Source organism: Podarcis gaigeae (assembly GCF_964106915.1).
Source record: "Podarcis gaigeae genome assembly, chromosome: 2".
Classification (NCBI taxonomy): Eukaryota; Metazoa; Chordata; class Lepidosauria; order Squamata; family Lacertidae; genus Podarcis; species Podarcis gaigeae.
Window position 1 is genome coordinate 59,768,758 of NC_139679.1, and position 15,683 is coordinate 59,784,440.

Here is a 15,683-nt window from a genome sequence, read left to right on the forward strand (position 1 = left end):
GATAGTAGCCTAAATAATGCACTTCAGCAGGGAGCTTTTTCTTCACAGCAGGCTGCACAGTTTAAGCTACAATATGGTTGAGGTTTGCTTGTTTGAAAATCCTCCGATCTTTTCATCTAATTTTCAGCTGCTTTACACTTAAGATTTTCTGAAAGCATGCAAGATTTAAGAATTGATTGGCTATTGCACAAGGATTCTACACCAGCTTGGGGAAAAACACAAAGACTACACGGTGCAGCCGCATGGAACAAAGCATAGATTAAGACATTGGCTGAAGCTCAGCTGAAATCAATACAGTTATAGCAGGGATTAATTTGGCTGCTGCATTTCTTTACATATGTGATACTGTAGACTGTTTGCTGAGTGTAAACGATTGAGTGAGAAAGATCGAAAGTTCAGACCGCAGAACGATAACGCAAAGCCTGTAAATATATGGGGGAAAGCACGAGAGAATCCACCATGTTCAGTCCCTGTTTTAGTTGGTTTATGTCAGTGATTATTACAGATCTTGACTAGTGGATCATTTTCAGTCTTGTGGCTTGCCATTTCTTACCCTTACCCAGCTGCTGAGGATTTAAAATGGCTGTAGCAATTTCAGTCATCTATGGCAAAGCCGCTCGATTCATGACCTACTCAGCTAAATGTAGCCCATCAGCCATAGATTGGACTTGCTTAGAACGTAAGAAGACCCCTACATGATCAGGCCAAAAGCCTATAGACCCACAGTGGCCACTGAGTTGCCTCCAGGAAGCAGGACCTGAGTACAACTGCACTCTTCCCATGAATGATTCTCAGCATTTGTTATTCAGGGGGTATAGCAATGGACTGATAGCCATTGATAACTTTATTTTCCCCTTAAAAGCCATGCAGGTTGGTGGCCATAACTTTGATGCAGTTCACTTTTAAAAGGCTTTCCAAAACAACTTTCTGAAATAACACATGAACGAAAACATGGCCACCCTTTGAGATTCACACTTCTCTGAATTTTGCAATGCAGTTTTCCAGCCATGTAACACGACAGATTCCTCCATTCCTAGTGGCCAGGACAATATTTTCTGGTAGCAAATTCCAGAGTATAACTTGGAAAGTTGCCTCTATTTGTTCGTTCTGAATTTCCAACATCTAGCATCACTGGAACTGGGTTTTAGTCTTATAAAAGAAGTAGAAAAGTTTATGGTATTGGTTTTTAATACTCGATTGGGAGCCACCCAGAGTGGCTGGGGGAGCTCAGCCAGATGGGCGGGGTATAAATAATATATTATTATTATTATTATTATTATTATTATTATTATTATTATTATTATTTATTTCCTTTCTTTATCTACACCAGGACGCTCTGATAATTTGCACCAGTTCTACATATCCCTTTTTGAAATGCAGCAATCAGAACTATTCACAGCATTCTAAGTGAACTCACACCATGGTTTTGTGTAAGGCATTGTGCTCTTGGCAGTTTTCTTGTCTATCTGGTTTCTAATGATCCATAGCATGTTATTTACCCTTTTCATAAGATCTGCACACTGGCTCATTGTTTTGACCTATCTACCATCATCTGAAGATCCCTTTCCTGGTCATTCATTGCCAGTATATACAGTGGTACCTCGGGTTACAGATGCTTCAGGTTACAGAGTCCGCCAACCCAGAAATATTACCTTGGGTTAAGAACTTTGCTTCAGGATGAGAACAGAAATCGTGCTCCGGCGGTGCGGCAAGAGCGGGAGGCCCCATTAGCTAAAGTGGTGCTTCAGGTTAAGAACAGTTTCAGGTTAAGAACGGACCTCCAGAACGAATTAAATACTTAACTCGAGGTACCACTGTATGTGAAGTTGGGTTTTGTTTTTTTTAATCTGAAAGCTCATCATTCTACACTTGCATGCATTGAACCACATTTGCCATTTCATTGCGTTTTCACCCAGTCTGGAGAAATCCTTTTGCATCTGTGCAATCCCTTTTTGGTTTAGCCACCCTGAATAATTTGATGTCATCAGCAAGTTTGACCATGTCACTAGTCTCCCACCTACGGAACATAGATGAACAAGTTGATGATATGCTGATTTGTCCCCGCAACACTCAAAGAGCCTTTTGGATGGATTTTCAATGTGCTAAGCTGTATGCCTGCACCAATGTTCAACCTATATATTTGCAAATAAACTCAAACTCATGGGGTACAAAATGCCACAAGCCTACAGTGACCTTCTAAAGGAAACTAAACCTGGATCAGCTCATGCAGCACATCTAGAATTTCTTCACTGCTTGGAGATATGGGAGAAGCAGTATCAACATGGGTTCCAGAGAGGAAGGGGCACCAGGAGCCATTATCCTAATACCATTCACAGCTTATGAATGTAGCATCCAGGTTATTAGAATATAATGACTGTCCCTTCAGGAAATACCCCCATTATGTGTAGAAAGCAGGGGAAAAACCCATCTCAAAGAAAAGCAACCTCTAGCCTAAAAAAAATCATCTAGAAGGCACACAAAAGCTGCAATCCCATACACATTGATTTCAGAGTGAGACCCGCTAGTGCACCTAATGGGAGTTCCAAGTAAACAAGCATAATATCAGGTTGTAAATGTTCATTAGTCCAAATGCTGGAAACAATATTTGCAAACCATTGAGAACTAAGTTGGGATTGTCCCTATCCATTTAAATGTCTGTGTAAGATGCAAACTGGATATAAAATGAGCTAAAAGTACTTTGTGCTTTCATCTTAATCATCCCAGTGAAATCTTTATTAGGTTCTGAAATGCTACTTGCATGACCAATGCAATAATAATATGCTAGAGTTCTTAATGTGGAATATTCTCTCAGGCCAAAAGATCGTATGTTGTTAACATTGTATTTGTTATTTAGTTAAATAACAGGCGGGTCCAAAACTGTATCTAATTTCAAACTTTGCTCCTTCATTTATATCTGATGGTCTGGTCTTACTGTCAGACATGGCTGCTGCCAAGGCAGTGAGGCAACAGCCTTAGAAGCAAGAGAAGGCTATGGGGGAGAGGGAGGCAGAGAAGGGGATTTTGGGTAGGGAGTGATGGCAAGAGAGCATGCTTGACCCACAGACTTTTATAGGGGCACAGACCTTCTCACACAACGCCCTCTGGCCAATTGCAGTTCAACTGGCTCCTTTGCTGGTGTGGTTTGTTACCCAGAAATCATCTTCTTTGGCCAGACCTTCAATTAGCCTGAATCCCCACTTTTTGCTGCAGCCAGGAGGTGGCATGTTGTTACATTTATGGCATTGAAATGTTGCATTTATTATATGCTGCTGTTTTATTATTGCTGCTGTTATGAAAATGTTCTTGTGACTGCTGATTTTTTTGTTTTGTTCTCAATGTCATAAGCTGCTTTGAGAACCTGTTGAAGACTCTTGCTCAAGGTTGGGGAACCATAGGCCTGTAGGTTTCTCCATCTGGTCCCTGGGAAACACACCCTCTCACCCTCAGCGACCTTTCCCACGACCTCCTTGAGTGCTCGTACATGCCCTTGAACTGCATTCAACCTTCTTGCCTGCCTGGATGGAAGACAAATCAATGCATCTTATGCAGAAAACTTCTGGTTTCTGCATGGATGGAATATATAGCTTACAGTACAAAGGGAGGAGTCGCATCTATTGCTCTTCCCATTTCTGCTCCTGGTCCTGTCCTTTACTGGGACACAGGCTCCTATGAAGTAATGTAGTCTTTGGTGTAATGATCTCTGGCCGGCAAGCAAGCCCCAATAAGAAGTACCAACTCTCCGACAGTTTTATGTACGTTTATTTACAAAAAGACACATCCAGAGCACCTGCTCACATTTACGATAGTTAGTCAGTCTGAATCTTCGCCCCTCCCACAGCAGGAAGGATGCCAAACTTCTGCCTTTCCCCTCTTGCCCTTCCGTTGCCTTCTGTTCTTACCTAGTCACCTAGAACAGGGACTGAGAGTCTGGCCTCCCCCCTTCCACTGGACACAGACCTCTGCTTATCTACTGATTGCCTAGCAACACTGGCTGCTTTCCAACACTTCCTCTCCTTGAGAACTAACCCCGGGAAGTCTTCCCCAGGAAGGGGGGTTGAACTACCCTTTCTCAACTCTGTCAGCCAGCTCTCATCTGCAGAGTCGGTCCCTTGTTCACTTAGTTCAATTTCTGAGTCTAACTCTTCCCCTGTGCTCTGGGGGGGGGGGGCACATTCCTGACACTTAGAGTAGAGAAGGTTCTTCACCCATGCTCTAGCTGCTCTTCATAATCCTTGAATGCGCTGTGGATTTCTTCCTGGGCAAGGGTAGCATGACAGCTGTTCTGAGGCAGAAGACAAGGTCACCGCAATACAATAACAAAGGGATGGGGAACCTCAGACCTGGTGCTAGACATCTCTGTCCAACCCATACGCTCCCTAGGTATGTCTCCTCAGGCCAGGCCTCCTCCCTCCCCTTACAGGTGCTGTTCTATGGCCTCCTCAAGTGCTTCTGCTTGGCTTGAACTGTCATAATGCCTCTTGCTTGACTGGACAAGAGGGTGAATGTGTAGACATCCCTGATTTTTGCATTGCCAGAATGTAGTCCACTGTACAAAGATCAGTGTAACAGCCATTGCTCCAGTTGCTGTTTCCCTCTGGTCTCACATTCCACTAGCATGCACCTCTCTTCCTGAAGATTGTCCATGAGGGAACATGACCCTCAGGATGGGAAAGGTTCTCCGTCCCTGAACACATATCAAAGCATCATGTACAATAGCTGTCTTCCACTAATTCATTTCAAAACATAGTATAGCAATCCGAATAAATGGCCCATTTCTGAAATGCTCGATGTACATGACTGGTCAGCTGTATTTGGCCTGGTGAATCACATGTTATGGAGGGCTTCTGTACAGAAAATAAAATAATGGTAAATTAAGTGCCGCAATAAATCTGAAGGAAAATACATTTGATGCAAGGCAAGTCTTCTGTTTGCGGATGCATGTGATTTGAATCTGAATGCAGAATTCCCTCAAATTAACTTTCCAACCACCACAGCACTAATTAAACAAGATGACAGGAAATGAAAGTGAGACTTGTGCTTACCACAGGATAAGCCAGTAAATAACACTACATGGTGAGACCGACAATTTGCATCTTTTAAAAAAATAATAATAATGAAAATGAAACAAATGAATCACAAAGTGGTGAAAGGAGTAACTCAGTGAGAGAGCGTCAGTGATACAAAACGATTTCTGCCAAATGGAAGTTGCAAAAGGGAGAAACACAAGACTAAATGATCACTAAAATGACCATCTTTTGTCAACTTTTATCCACAAATTTGGAGACAAACCCCTTTTCATTCCAACTCTAGCCCAGCAGATCTCACAGTAAGATGGTTTTAATAGTGCAGGAAAACATCTAGCTGACATTTTTGTGTTAAACAGCATATCTTGATATGTTACTCATTTGGTTTTAATTCAGTCTGCTGCGCCATGTGGTTACAGGCTCGGCTTGTTTTCGTTCCTGCTTATTTTTTAGCTGCTTTCAGTTATTTCCTCTTTTTTCACTTCGGCTTGTGAATTTCAAGGTCAGGCTGAAGTCAAACGTTGCTGTTTTAGTGATGAAATGCAAGCAGATGTGGCCAGTTTGTGTGACATTGTCCACACCCTTTCAGCTGAGTTCTTTTCTGTGTGTAGTGTGTGGCAGTCTGAACAAAGTCTGATCATTTACAAGATCCTTCTTTTTTAGATTCAGATTTCAAAGGCAATGCCTGTCAGGCTAATGTTTCTTAAAGGACATATGAATAGGGAAGTTAACTTTATATTAAACAACACTTTGTTGATTGGTTTAGGCGAACCAACAACACCCCCCTTCATTTTTGTAACCAAAAGTCCTGTTAAAGGCCATTTGCCCCTTAGACGCAGGTCTGTTTCTGTTTGCTATAAATGACTTCCTATTCAGTTGCTCAGCAGTCTGCCTTCTATGTTTTTTCAAAGTCAGTATGTTTCTGAAGCAAAGTGTCATATAATATTGGTTGATAAATAACTTGACTTGAAAATACATAATTCAGATGAGTGCTTATATTCCAAAGCCTACGTAATATTAATGATAATTTATTTATACTCCTCCTCCTTTTCTCCTGATGGTACTCAAGGCAGCTTACAGATAAAAACAAGAACTGCTAAAACAATTGAAATTCAATCATTTTTTTAAAAAATAAACATTGATAGAATTAAAACTATATACTTAAGACAGAGAGGGAGTGCCCAAGTCTGGAAGCAGCCACAGAAAAGGCCCTCTCCTGTATCCTTACCAAGCATGCCTGTGAGAGTGGCAGGATGGAGAGCATGAGTCTCTTAATCTCAGGGCTGTGGGTCCAAGTCCCACCTTGGGCAAAAAAACTCCATTGGTTTCTGAATAAAACCCAAAATTTGCCTGTGATCCTTTTCCATATCAGTTTTGTTCAAAAACAATATTCAAAGCTTTGTTGAATTTCCTTTCCTGGTTAGTCACTGTTGATGATTATAGCCACCCTATTCTCGTGCTTTATTGATTTTTTTGAGCTGCTAAAACAAACACACAAATTCATTTCATTATTTAAAAGAGTAAACCACACCTTCATCCACACATGGATTCCTGGGTGGTGTACCTAAATATACAGAAAATAAAAATCAAAACAACCTAATAAAAGCTAAAGTAATAAAGCAGGAAGTACTCAACCAGTACAGTGTTTTAAACAGCACAAACAAATAACAGTCTTGACCTGGGGCTGGAAAAAAGTTCAATGTTGACACCAGTCTTACTTCCTTCAGCAGAGTATTTTCAAGTCAGGGCACCACCACAAAGAAGGCCCACACCTTCATGAAAAAAGGTTTTCTCTCATAATTGGTGAAACAGGGAGGAATTCAACGTTGCACTCTTCTGATAACTCCATTAGCACAAGCATTTCAGCTTGCGAGGTTGAACTACATGCCCATGCTACTCCAGGGTTCCCCCAAGTTCCCCCAAGCTAATTTAGAGGACACTGGGAGCACAGTGGGAGCACAGAGCTTGCTCTGACAATTACCACCACAAAGACTATGGCTAAGAATTCCCACCATATTTAAGCCTTCCTGGAAGACTTGGAGAATTGAGTCCCGTTACCCATTCTTTAACTACCTGGATTGCTGGAATGAAAGCTAGATAGTGGCAGAGGTGACAATGAGTAATAATGATTAGATTATGGTTTTATACTGTTTTAGCTGTCTGGGTTTTATTCCTCTGGCCTCAATTTTAAACTGATCTGTTGCTGCAGAGAATTTATTTCCCACTCTGTTCTTGGATTTAAAGTGAGTTATCATTTTATCAAAGAGTCTCATGGTGCCTTAAGGAATAACAAATTTAGTATAACATAACCTTTTGTAGATCCCCCACTTCTCTTCAGACTCATGAAGTGAAATATTAGTTGGCAGGTGTATAAAGGTGAAAATTGGAAGGCGGGATTCAAGTTATAATGGTGTTATTTCTAATGTTGTTCAATTTAATCCCTTCCAGCTATCTTTAAGTTATTGGAAAGCCCATCAATTGTATGTGTGTATTCAGAACAGCCAGCTGGGTGAGGCAGAGCTGCTATACTGGCTTTGAGGCTTGTTGCTTTTGCTTATTGGGGAAGATGAGGCCTTGGGGAGGTTGGCGCAGTGCAAACTTACTGGCGAAGCCAATCTGGCACTTCTGCCAGTGTGTTTGCACCACATCCCCCTGCCCACTCCCTCGTGCCTTTCTCTCCTAGTAAGGAATAGTGACAAGCAACAGGATCAAACGTGGCCATTAAAAAACCCCCAAACTCAGGCACTTACAATCACTGTAGAGTGAAGGGCTAAAGAACAAAAGCAAAGGGCTAAAGAACAAAAACCGTACACATATAAAAACTTTTGCCTCAATCTCCATAGGTTTTCTGATACTCTAGAGAGTATTAAAATAAGGAACGAAGACCCAGTTTTGCAAATGCTGGGGATGGGGAGAAGACGCATTTCCACAGACAGTTAAGGGATGAAAGTTAATCATATGCACATGTATGATCAGCTCCTTGAAGCATAACACTCTGCAGGGGAAAGGACCCATGCTAGAAGGATAATTCTAAGAATCTACCTATACCGAGACAAAGCCTTTGGTTTATTTGTGCAATTGCCTGCATTTCCTTGGCATAATTTATTAAGCGTCTTTAGGTTTTGGTGAAATGGGTGTTTACAGATGGTGGATTGCCATTGAACCTATATGCACTGGCTGTGAACCTGACATTTTCTGAGGAGGGATCGCAAGGGCCATTTAGTACAACTCCATGGAGTAAGACAGATGAAATAAAGCAGAAACCGTCCCTAAAAGACAAGATTATGAGGTTTTCCTTAGGAGGCTGTGATGAAGTTAACTTTATAATTTCTCCACTCAACTCCTTCTATCATTGTCCAACTGCTAAGTCAGTGCTGAAACATCTGAATTTCCTTTCTTGCCCTTTTTTGGCTGTGATGTTTTGTTTATCAGTGTTGGATCTTAATGTGGGAATCCATTTGCTTCAACTAGTGTTTTGCTGGTTGTTAAGACTGTGAGTATATTCACACCCAGTCTTGAGAGGCATGGGGTAAGAAGAGGATTCCCTGAAAAAGCAAACTTGTTGAGAGAGAGACCCCCTGAACTGAATAGTCATGGATGATGCTAGTTGTAGTCCAAAAGATCTGGAGAACATCAGGTTGCAGAAGGCTGCTCCACTGAAATGAATGGAAAACACATAAGAATAGTGGTGCTTTCACATGGCTCCCATTCATTCTGGTGGGTTTCGTTTTAAATGTTTCAACCAAGGCCTATGCGGTTCCACTATGCTTTATTTGCTCACATATATTAAATACATGCTGGGCTGCAAAAAGATGGTGTTGTGCCTTTTGGTAAGAATTCTAGGTTAAGCTTATCGCAGAATTCCATGCCACACAGGCAAGACTCCAGACATGTGTTTGTAATTTCCTCCATGTTGGTCTGCCTTGGTTCTGAGAAATGGTGCATTTTTTTATTTGTCTACTCAAAGGATCTTGAAGACCCATGTTTGAGTTGTTTTGATGATAACCACAGTAGTCAAACTTTGGTTCTCAGTTTGCCTTCCAGCAGGCCTTCAAACACACAGGCATTTCATTCTCCCTTTCTTCCTTTATATGGTTAGGGAGGAAAAAAAAATAAAATATTTTCCATAGAGGAACGTCACATTTCCCTTGCAGTGTTTTCAGGCAATGTGTTTCCCCCCCAAAAAACATTTTAAGAATTTCTGTTAAGAACAACACAGTGGAAAATTCTTTCCTTATCATCTCAGCACCCCTATTACCTGCCTCAGTAATTTTTGCAAACTCCCATCAAGGCAGTACTGCCTGTGTTTTATATAAAAGGAACAATTACTGTGCTTCAAGAGGAAAAATAAATGTGAGTGTTATATTTCAGAAAAGATGGAAACGTTCCCAGTACTGTGCTCTCATTCATTATTATTATTTTTTGCTCACCTAATTCCGATTTGATACCAAGAGTATAAAACCTCTAGAATTCCAGTTAATGGTGCCATGGATTAATATACCTCTTTTAGCTTCAATCTTGCTTTCTGTTTTTTACTAATAGAACAATTTTCTGATATACCGTGTGACTCTTTTTGAGAAAAGGCAATCTCTGTAGAGTTATGTCAATATATATCCTGTTTTTGAGGAGAGGACAGAGGCTGCAATTCTGTAAATACATACTTCAGAGTAAGTCCCACTGAATTCAGTGAGGCTTATTTCCGAGTAGATGTGTATATGATTGAGCTGAGAATTTAATTAGGACACAGTTTGCATCAGCTATCATTAAATACAACCAATTGACAATTACATGGGATCTAAGTTAAGTTAGGTCCACTCTTTCACTTACATTATATATTATACTTTTTCAAAAGAACGTAAAGGAGAAATTTTGAATTTACTAGGGGCACATTGTTTGTGTAGCTTAAAAGCACCTCAAGGGTAAACTAGTGAAATTTTTGAATCTGTTTTTATGAATCTGTATTTCTTTTTCAAATATAATTAATTCATATGCCTGTAATATTTTCAAAGGTACATTTCATACACCCAAGTAGAACTAAGTTTCATTTGGTGCTAGAAACAAAAGCATATATGTTTAAAACTTCTTTTAACGATTAAAAGAGAAACTAAACCAATGTATTTATGAAACACAATATTACGGCTTCTAGGAAACTTATTTGAAATCCTGTCTAGTCTTAGCAGAAGGTAATAATATAGTTGGCTGATGAAAAATATGACAACCCAAATTTGCAACTGAACAGAGTCATGTCTGAGTGATAAATTCATGTGTGACCTGCCTCTTTAAGAACATAAGAGTTCTGCTGAATCAGATCAAAGGGCCATGTAGCTCAGCATTCTGTTTTCCACAGTGGCCAACCAGATGCAGAAGGGAAGCCCACATGAGGACATGAGGGCAATAGCACCCCTTCCTTCTGTGAGCTGGAAAATTGCAAGTTATGAAGAAGTTGAAACTAGAAACTATGGTGGAACTGGGGGAGTGATGGTTCATTTAAGCAATGAGAGTGCTATCATACCCCATTTTCAGGTTTCTGACTAACTCTCATAATCAGGACCACAATCTGTGTCAAGTGGCTTTCTACCCATATAGTCTACTGAGAAAACATTACAGTAGCAGCTAACCTGAAGGTTAGGATTTCTCACAATATTCAATACTTTGAAATGCATTAATGGAAAAATACCCACGATGAGTTGTCTTTGGACCGAAAATTAACGTGCTGGAAAATTAAGAGAGTCAGATCCTTTGGTTCATAATATCCTGAAATATTTTCATAGTCTGTGAGCCAATATTTGTCCAGAAAGCAATGATACTGAATAAGAATGTGACATTCTAGCCAGTTTTTCTTCCTTGGGTGAAAAGATTGCATTTTTGGCCCATCTTTGTGTAAACTAAAGACAGAAAGTGATTAAAATCCTAGAAGACCTATAAATGTATTGCAATATAATTATTTTGGGAGGGGGAAAAAGCAGTCTTAATATTTGTACATTTATTTATATTACCAAAAAACTAACATTTCACATAATGGATTGATATTTCAAAGGCTGATGCAAAACAGATTGCACAACTGATGTGTGAGTGTATACACCAAAAAAATTGCTTATATTTAATAGGGGGGAAGATGTAAACATGTTTAAATACTATTCCAGAACTGGTTTTTATAAATAATTGAGTTTCTGTTAAATAATCTATAATTGTACACTGAATTTCTGACATTTTCTAATGATGAAAATAAAGGTCAAGGAAGTAAACATACACCTAAAGCCACTGTAATATCTCAGAGAATTGAACAGTTACCAGAGGAAAGGGAGATCTTATTTGTATTGTTTGTGAACTTGTTCAAAGAATTAAGGCAGCACACATGGCCAAAGTAAACTGAATTAGTTTATAATCTTAGGTCCTCTGGTACTTTTCCTATTTCTAACACTTTATTCATAATGTCTTTTAGGTTGGGGCCTAACTCATCCTGATTTTTTTTGTAGTACCCCACCACAAGACTCCATGTGGACCTGGGGCTTCCCCAGATTTTCCCTGACTTATCGCCTGGTATATTTCCATCATAGACATTGGTATTTTTAGTAGTCCTGCACTTTCTGTTGGGATACTACTCAATTTACTTTCCTCTGTATACTTCTCTATTAGTTCGAGATCTTCTTTCTCTTTTTTATATAAATCTGAATCAAACTTCACATATCCCCGTCTTATTTCTTTTGGGTTATTTATGTATACTCCATCCTTTATCAATTCATTAATTACTCTCTGTCTATTTTCTTTTTAAAATTGCCAAGCCAGTAACTTCCCTGCTTTATTTGCAAATTCAAAATTCCTTTGTTTTATGATCGTAATCTTTCTTTCTATTTCTTGGTTTACGAGCATTGAATATTGTATCTGTAGTAGTTTAATCTCTTGAAGTACCTCTTTATTTCCTGGTTTTTTAACCAATTCTTTCTCTTTCTTTATTAATTTGTCTGACATTTCCCCCCTTACTTTCCCTTACTTTCTCTGATATATTATTTCCTGAATAAAATCATCTTTTAGAACTGCCTTGCTTGCATCCCAAACGGTCTTTAAATCAACACCTTGATTACAATTAAATTCAATATAATCTTTAATAATTTCTTTTGCCTTTCTCTATCATGTCTTTATTATTCAGCAGGTCTTCATTTAATCCCCATCTTCTATGTATTAATTTTTCTCCTTGAAATATAACTAGTATTGAATTGTGGTCAGAGAGTGTTCTCGCTTGTATTTCCACTTTCCCCATTTTAAGAGCCAGGTCTTTTGTTGCCCTCACCGCATCTTTTCTACTTGCTGAGTTCTTGGCATTGGACTAAAATGTACTGATATAGCGATCAGATGAGTGTTATGTGGCTTGATCTGGTCGGCTTTGCAGAGTCAAAGAACTTAAATCATCTTTGTTTCATTTAATTTGGTTTGCTGAGTGACGAAATATCTTCCTGGAACACAGATCCATTTAGTGCCCTTCCTTTTGCCATGTGTATACATCCCACGCTACCTCAGCACTGACTTTATCAGCCTTTCCTAATGTAAGGATTATCCACTAGCTTCTTTTATGTCTCAAATAAATGCAATTTCCAGAAATGGCTACTTCTTCTGGTACAACAACTTCAAATAAGATTATAACCAGTTCCTCAATGATAAAGCACTGTGTTATTGAAAATGATTTCTTTCTAAATGACCAGACTGTCAGAGTTTGGTTTAGGCAACAGCTTCGTCTCACAATGCTTTCAGCAGCTATATATTAAATGGCAACATCGGCATGAATAAATGCTTTCATAGTTTTTCAAAGATTTGGGACTAGTCCCTGAACACCTCCCCCCCCCCCTCTCTCTCTCCTGGGCATTCTTGTAGCTGCTGGTAGGAAAGTAGATACTCTCCATACTGTGCAGGGGATCCACATGGCAAAGTGTTTACTCTAGATATCGTTGCAGTGTCGACAACTCACCAACACAAAGGTTGTTTTTGAAAATCTGTATAACGTGTGTTCTTGACTTCATCTCATAATTTCATTTTAGTGAAGACAGACGATACTTGTAGTGAAATCATTGTAATGGGAATTACAAAAACAACAACAACACATTTCTGTAAAGTTTAAACAGAAGGCTTGCAATATGAGTTTTCATTTTAAAACTTTGGTGAAAACGTTGCGTTGGAAATTTGCTATCGGGAATCACTTCAGCTCAAGTAGAAATTAAACCAAGTTTGGCAAAATCTCAGCATTTAGTTTCTTTTGTTCTCCTCGTTTTTGGCTTCCTGAGTCAAAAACCTAAGCATCCTTGACAAAATGTAGTATTTTTTTTGTTTTTTGTTTAAATAATAACCTAGTTCAAAAAGGCACAAAGATGGTTGTCGGCCCCATATTTTAGACAAAGCCATTTCTCTTAAATATAAAGGCCAGAGATTATATGAGGCTTCAAGTTTGATGGTTCTCTGATGAAAATCCAAAGAATCGTTTAAAGCAATCCAAGATTGCTCAGTGACGTGGGGCATGAAATGGACCTACTAGAAGGTCTGCTTTCAGTTAAATGCCTTTCCTTCGTATTATCATCTTAGATAATGATCATTTGTGGCCACAAATCTTCTTTTTGTTGTCATGTGCTGTATTTATATTAATAAACTCATTGTTAATATTCTTCTCCTATAGAACAACCCAGACTGGCTATCCACAAGAGGCAGCAGCTGACCTCACTACCACTTCCTTCCTTCCCACTTTCCTCCTTGTAAACTGCAGCAACACTCACCCTGGGGCACTGTGTGCGAAATATGGGCTGCAGACAAGCAAAATATGGACTGCGATAATAAAGACCAAATTATCTACCTTTTATTACCAGCTAGATTAACCAGTACAAAAATCTGGAAATATTTGGAAAATGCCTCTCTATTATATACAGTTGGGTCTGGTTTCTGGCTCTGTTTGAAACGTTAACCCCAAAGGCACATTTATATAAAGGTATAACAAAAAAGAAAGAAATATATGTTTTATTTGATGTGGTGTGATTTTATTAAATTTGTCAATTAAAGAATTGAGGCTCCATTATCCCAGGCTAGGTATGCGGGCATATGGAATTCCTCATAGCAATATTCCACACCTTAAGTATTTCATTATAGATAGATAGATAGATAGATAGATAGATAGATAGATAGATAGATATAATGAGGGACTAACATCATGAAATGTTCAAAACAAATGCAATCTTTAAATATCATATGTGGTTGAATCCAACAACAAAACAAATGAAATAACAAAACTAAATCAATAAATGCACTGGTTTAATAAATTTGGATACATGCTAATTAATTATCATAGTATCTTTTTAACACTGTTCAGCAAAAGTTTTAAAAACCACCCACTTCTGTGCTTGAATTTAAAAAAACCTGGTGCTCTTCAGTGCTCTGTCGGCAACATTTTGGGCAGTCTCTATTTGTATATAGCCTATGGACCTAGAGAATCAGATCTACAGGAAAACATATATAGAAACTATAAGGTATTGGAAAGCATAAGCAAAAGAGTGACAGAGTGGTACAAAGCTTTGTGGGAATCCTTATCCAATTGAGACAGGGTTGGCACATCACTTCAACATGCACGGGGGAGATTCCCAAATCACTCAAATTTGACTCATTGCTCAGTCCTTCCATAAAGCCAATGCACATCTCTGGTGTATACATATAATTTCACAATCAACCTAATAAGGTTAAATTGAAAATTTGCAAAATGTTTAGCGTTAACTCCTTTGTCACAATTTCAGTTAGCTAATATGATTTACACCTTGACACTTACTAATTTATTGAAGTCAAGGAAAGTTAAGATCTTTAACAAGTCTGCATGGGATGTAAAACTATTTGTATTATTTACTGCACTTTTCAAAGAGCCCCCAGTTATATTCTTCTCAACCAATGAAGGGCTGGGTTACAAAGTACAACACTGAACATGATGCTCAGTTTTTATCTCATGATATCATCACCGTACAGGAACTGTGTACAGGTGAATTCTTCTAAAAACAGAGATCTAGAAAGACTCGTGTCGGTGCCATGCCATGTCAAGGGATGAAGTAATGGAGATCTCACCCTATTACCTCTTTTTTTTTATCCCTCCTCAGATATTCATTCCTCTGAATTATTCTGCAGCTTCACAGACCTGCCCATTTTCTTCTGGAAACTCAGCTTCCTAAGCAATGCAGCCATTTTCTTGAACATGAGACCAGAAGGAGCAGTGAAGTTGTGGCTCTCTGGATGCAGAACTCCCAGGCTCCAGCACACAAACAAACTAAGCCACATTTGGATTTAATCTGGTTTAGTTCCATTGAAAACTAAGTAGCTGCCAGGCTGCCAGGGCTGCAAGCCAACTTTAAGTGTGTGTGTGTGTGTGTGTGTGTGTGTGCGCGCTATGAGAGGGGAGCGGAGGCACATGTAACTGGCTCCATGCCACACTCTTCACACAACATCAGAATAATGCATCTGATTGTGTTCAAAAGGTACAGCCCAAATGGCCCCATCACCATTAATGGAAACTGTACAGCAGCAGTTCTTGGTGGGTTGTATCTCCAGCTGTCAAAACCAAAGAAGTGAAGCTGAAGCTACCAAAGCAAATTAAATTTAGCAGAAAGTATCAGATTAAATCACTTAATCTCAAAGGGTGCTAATGCA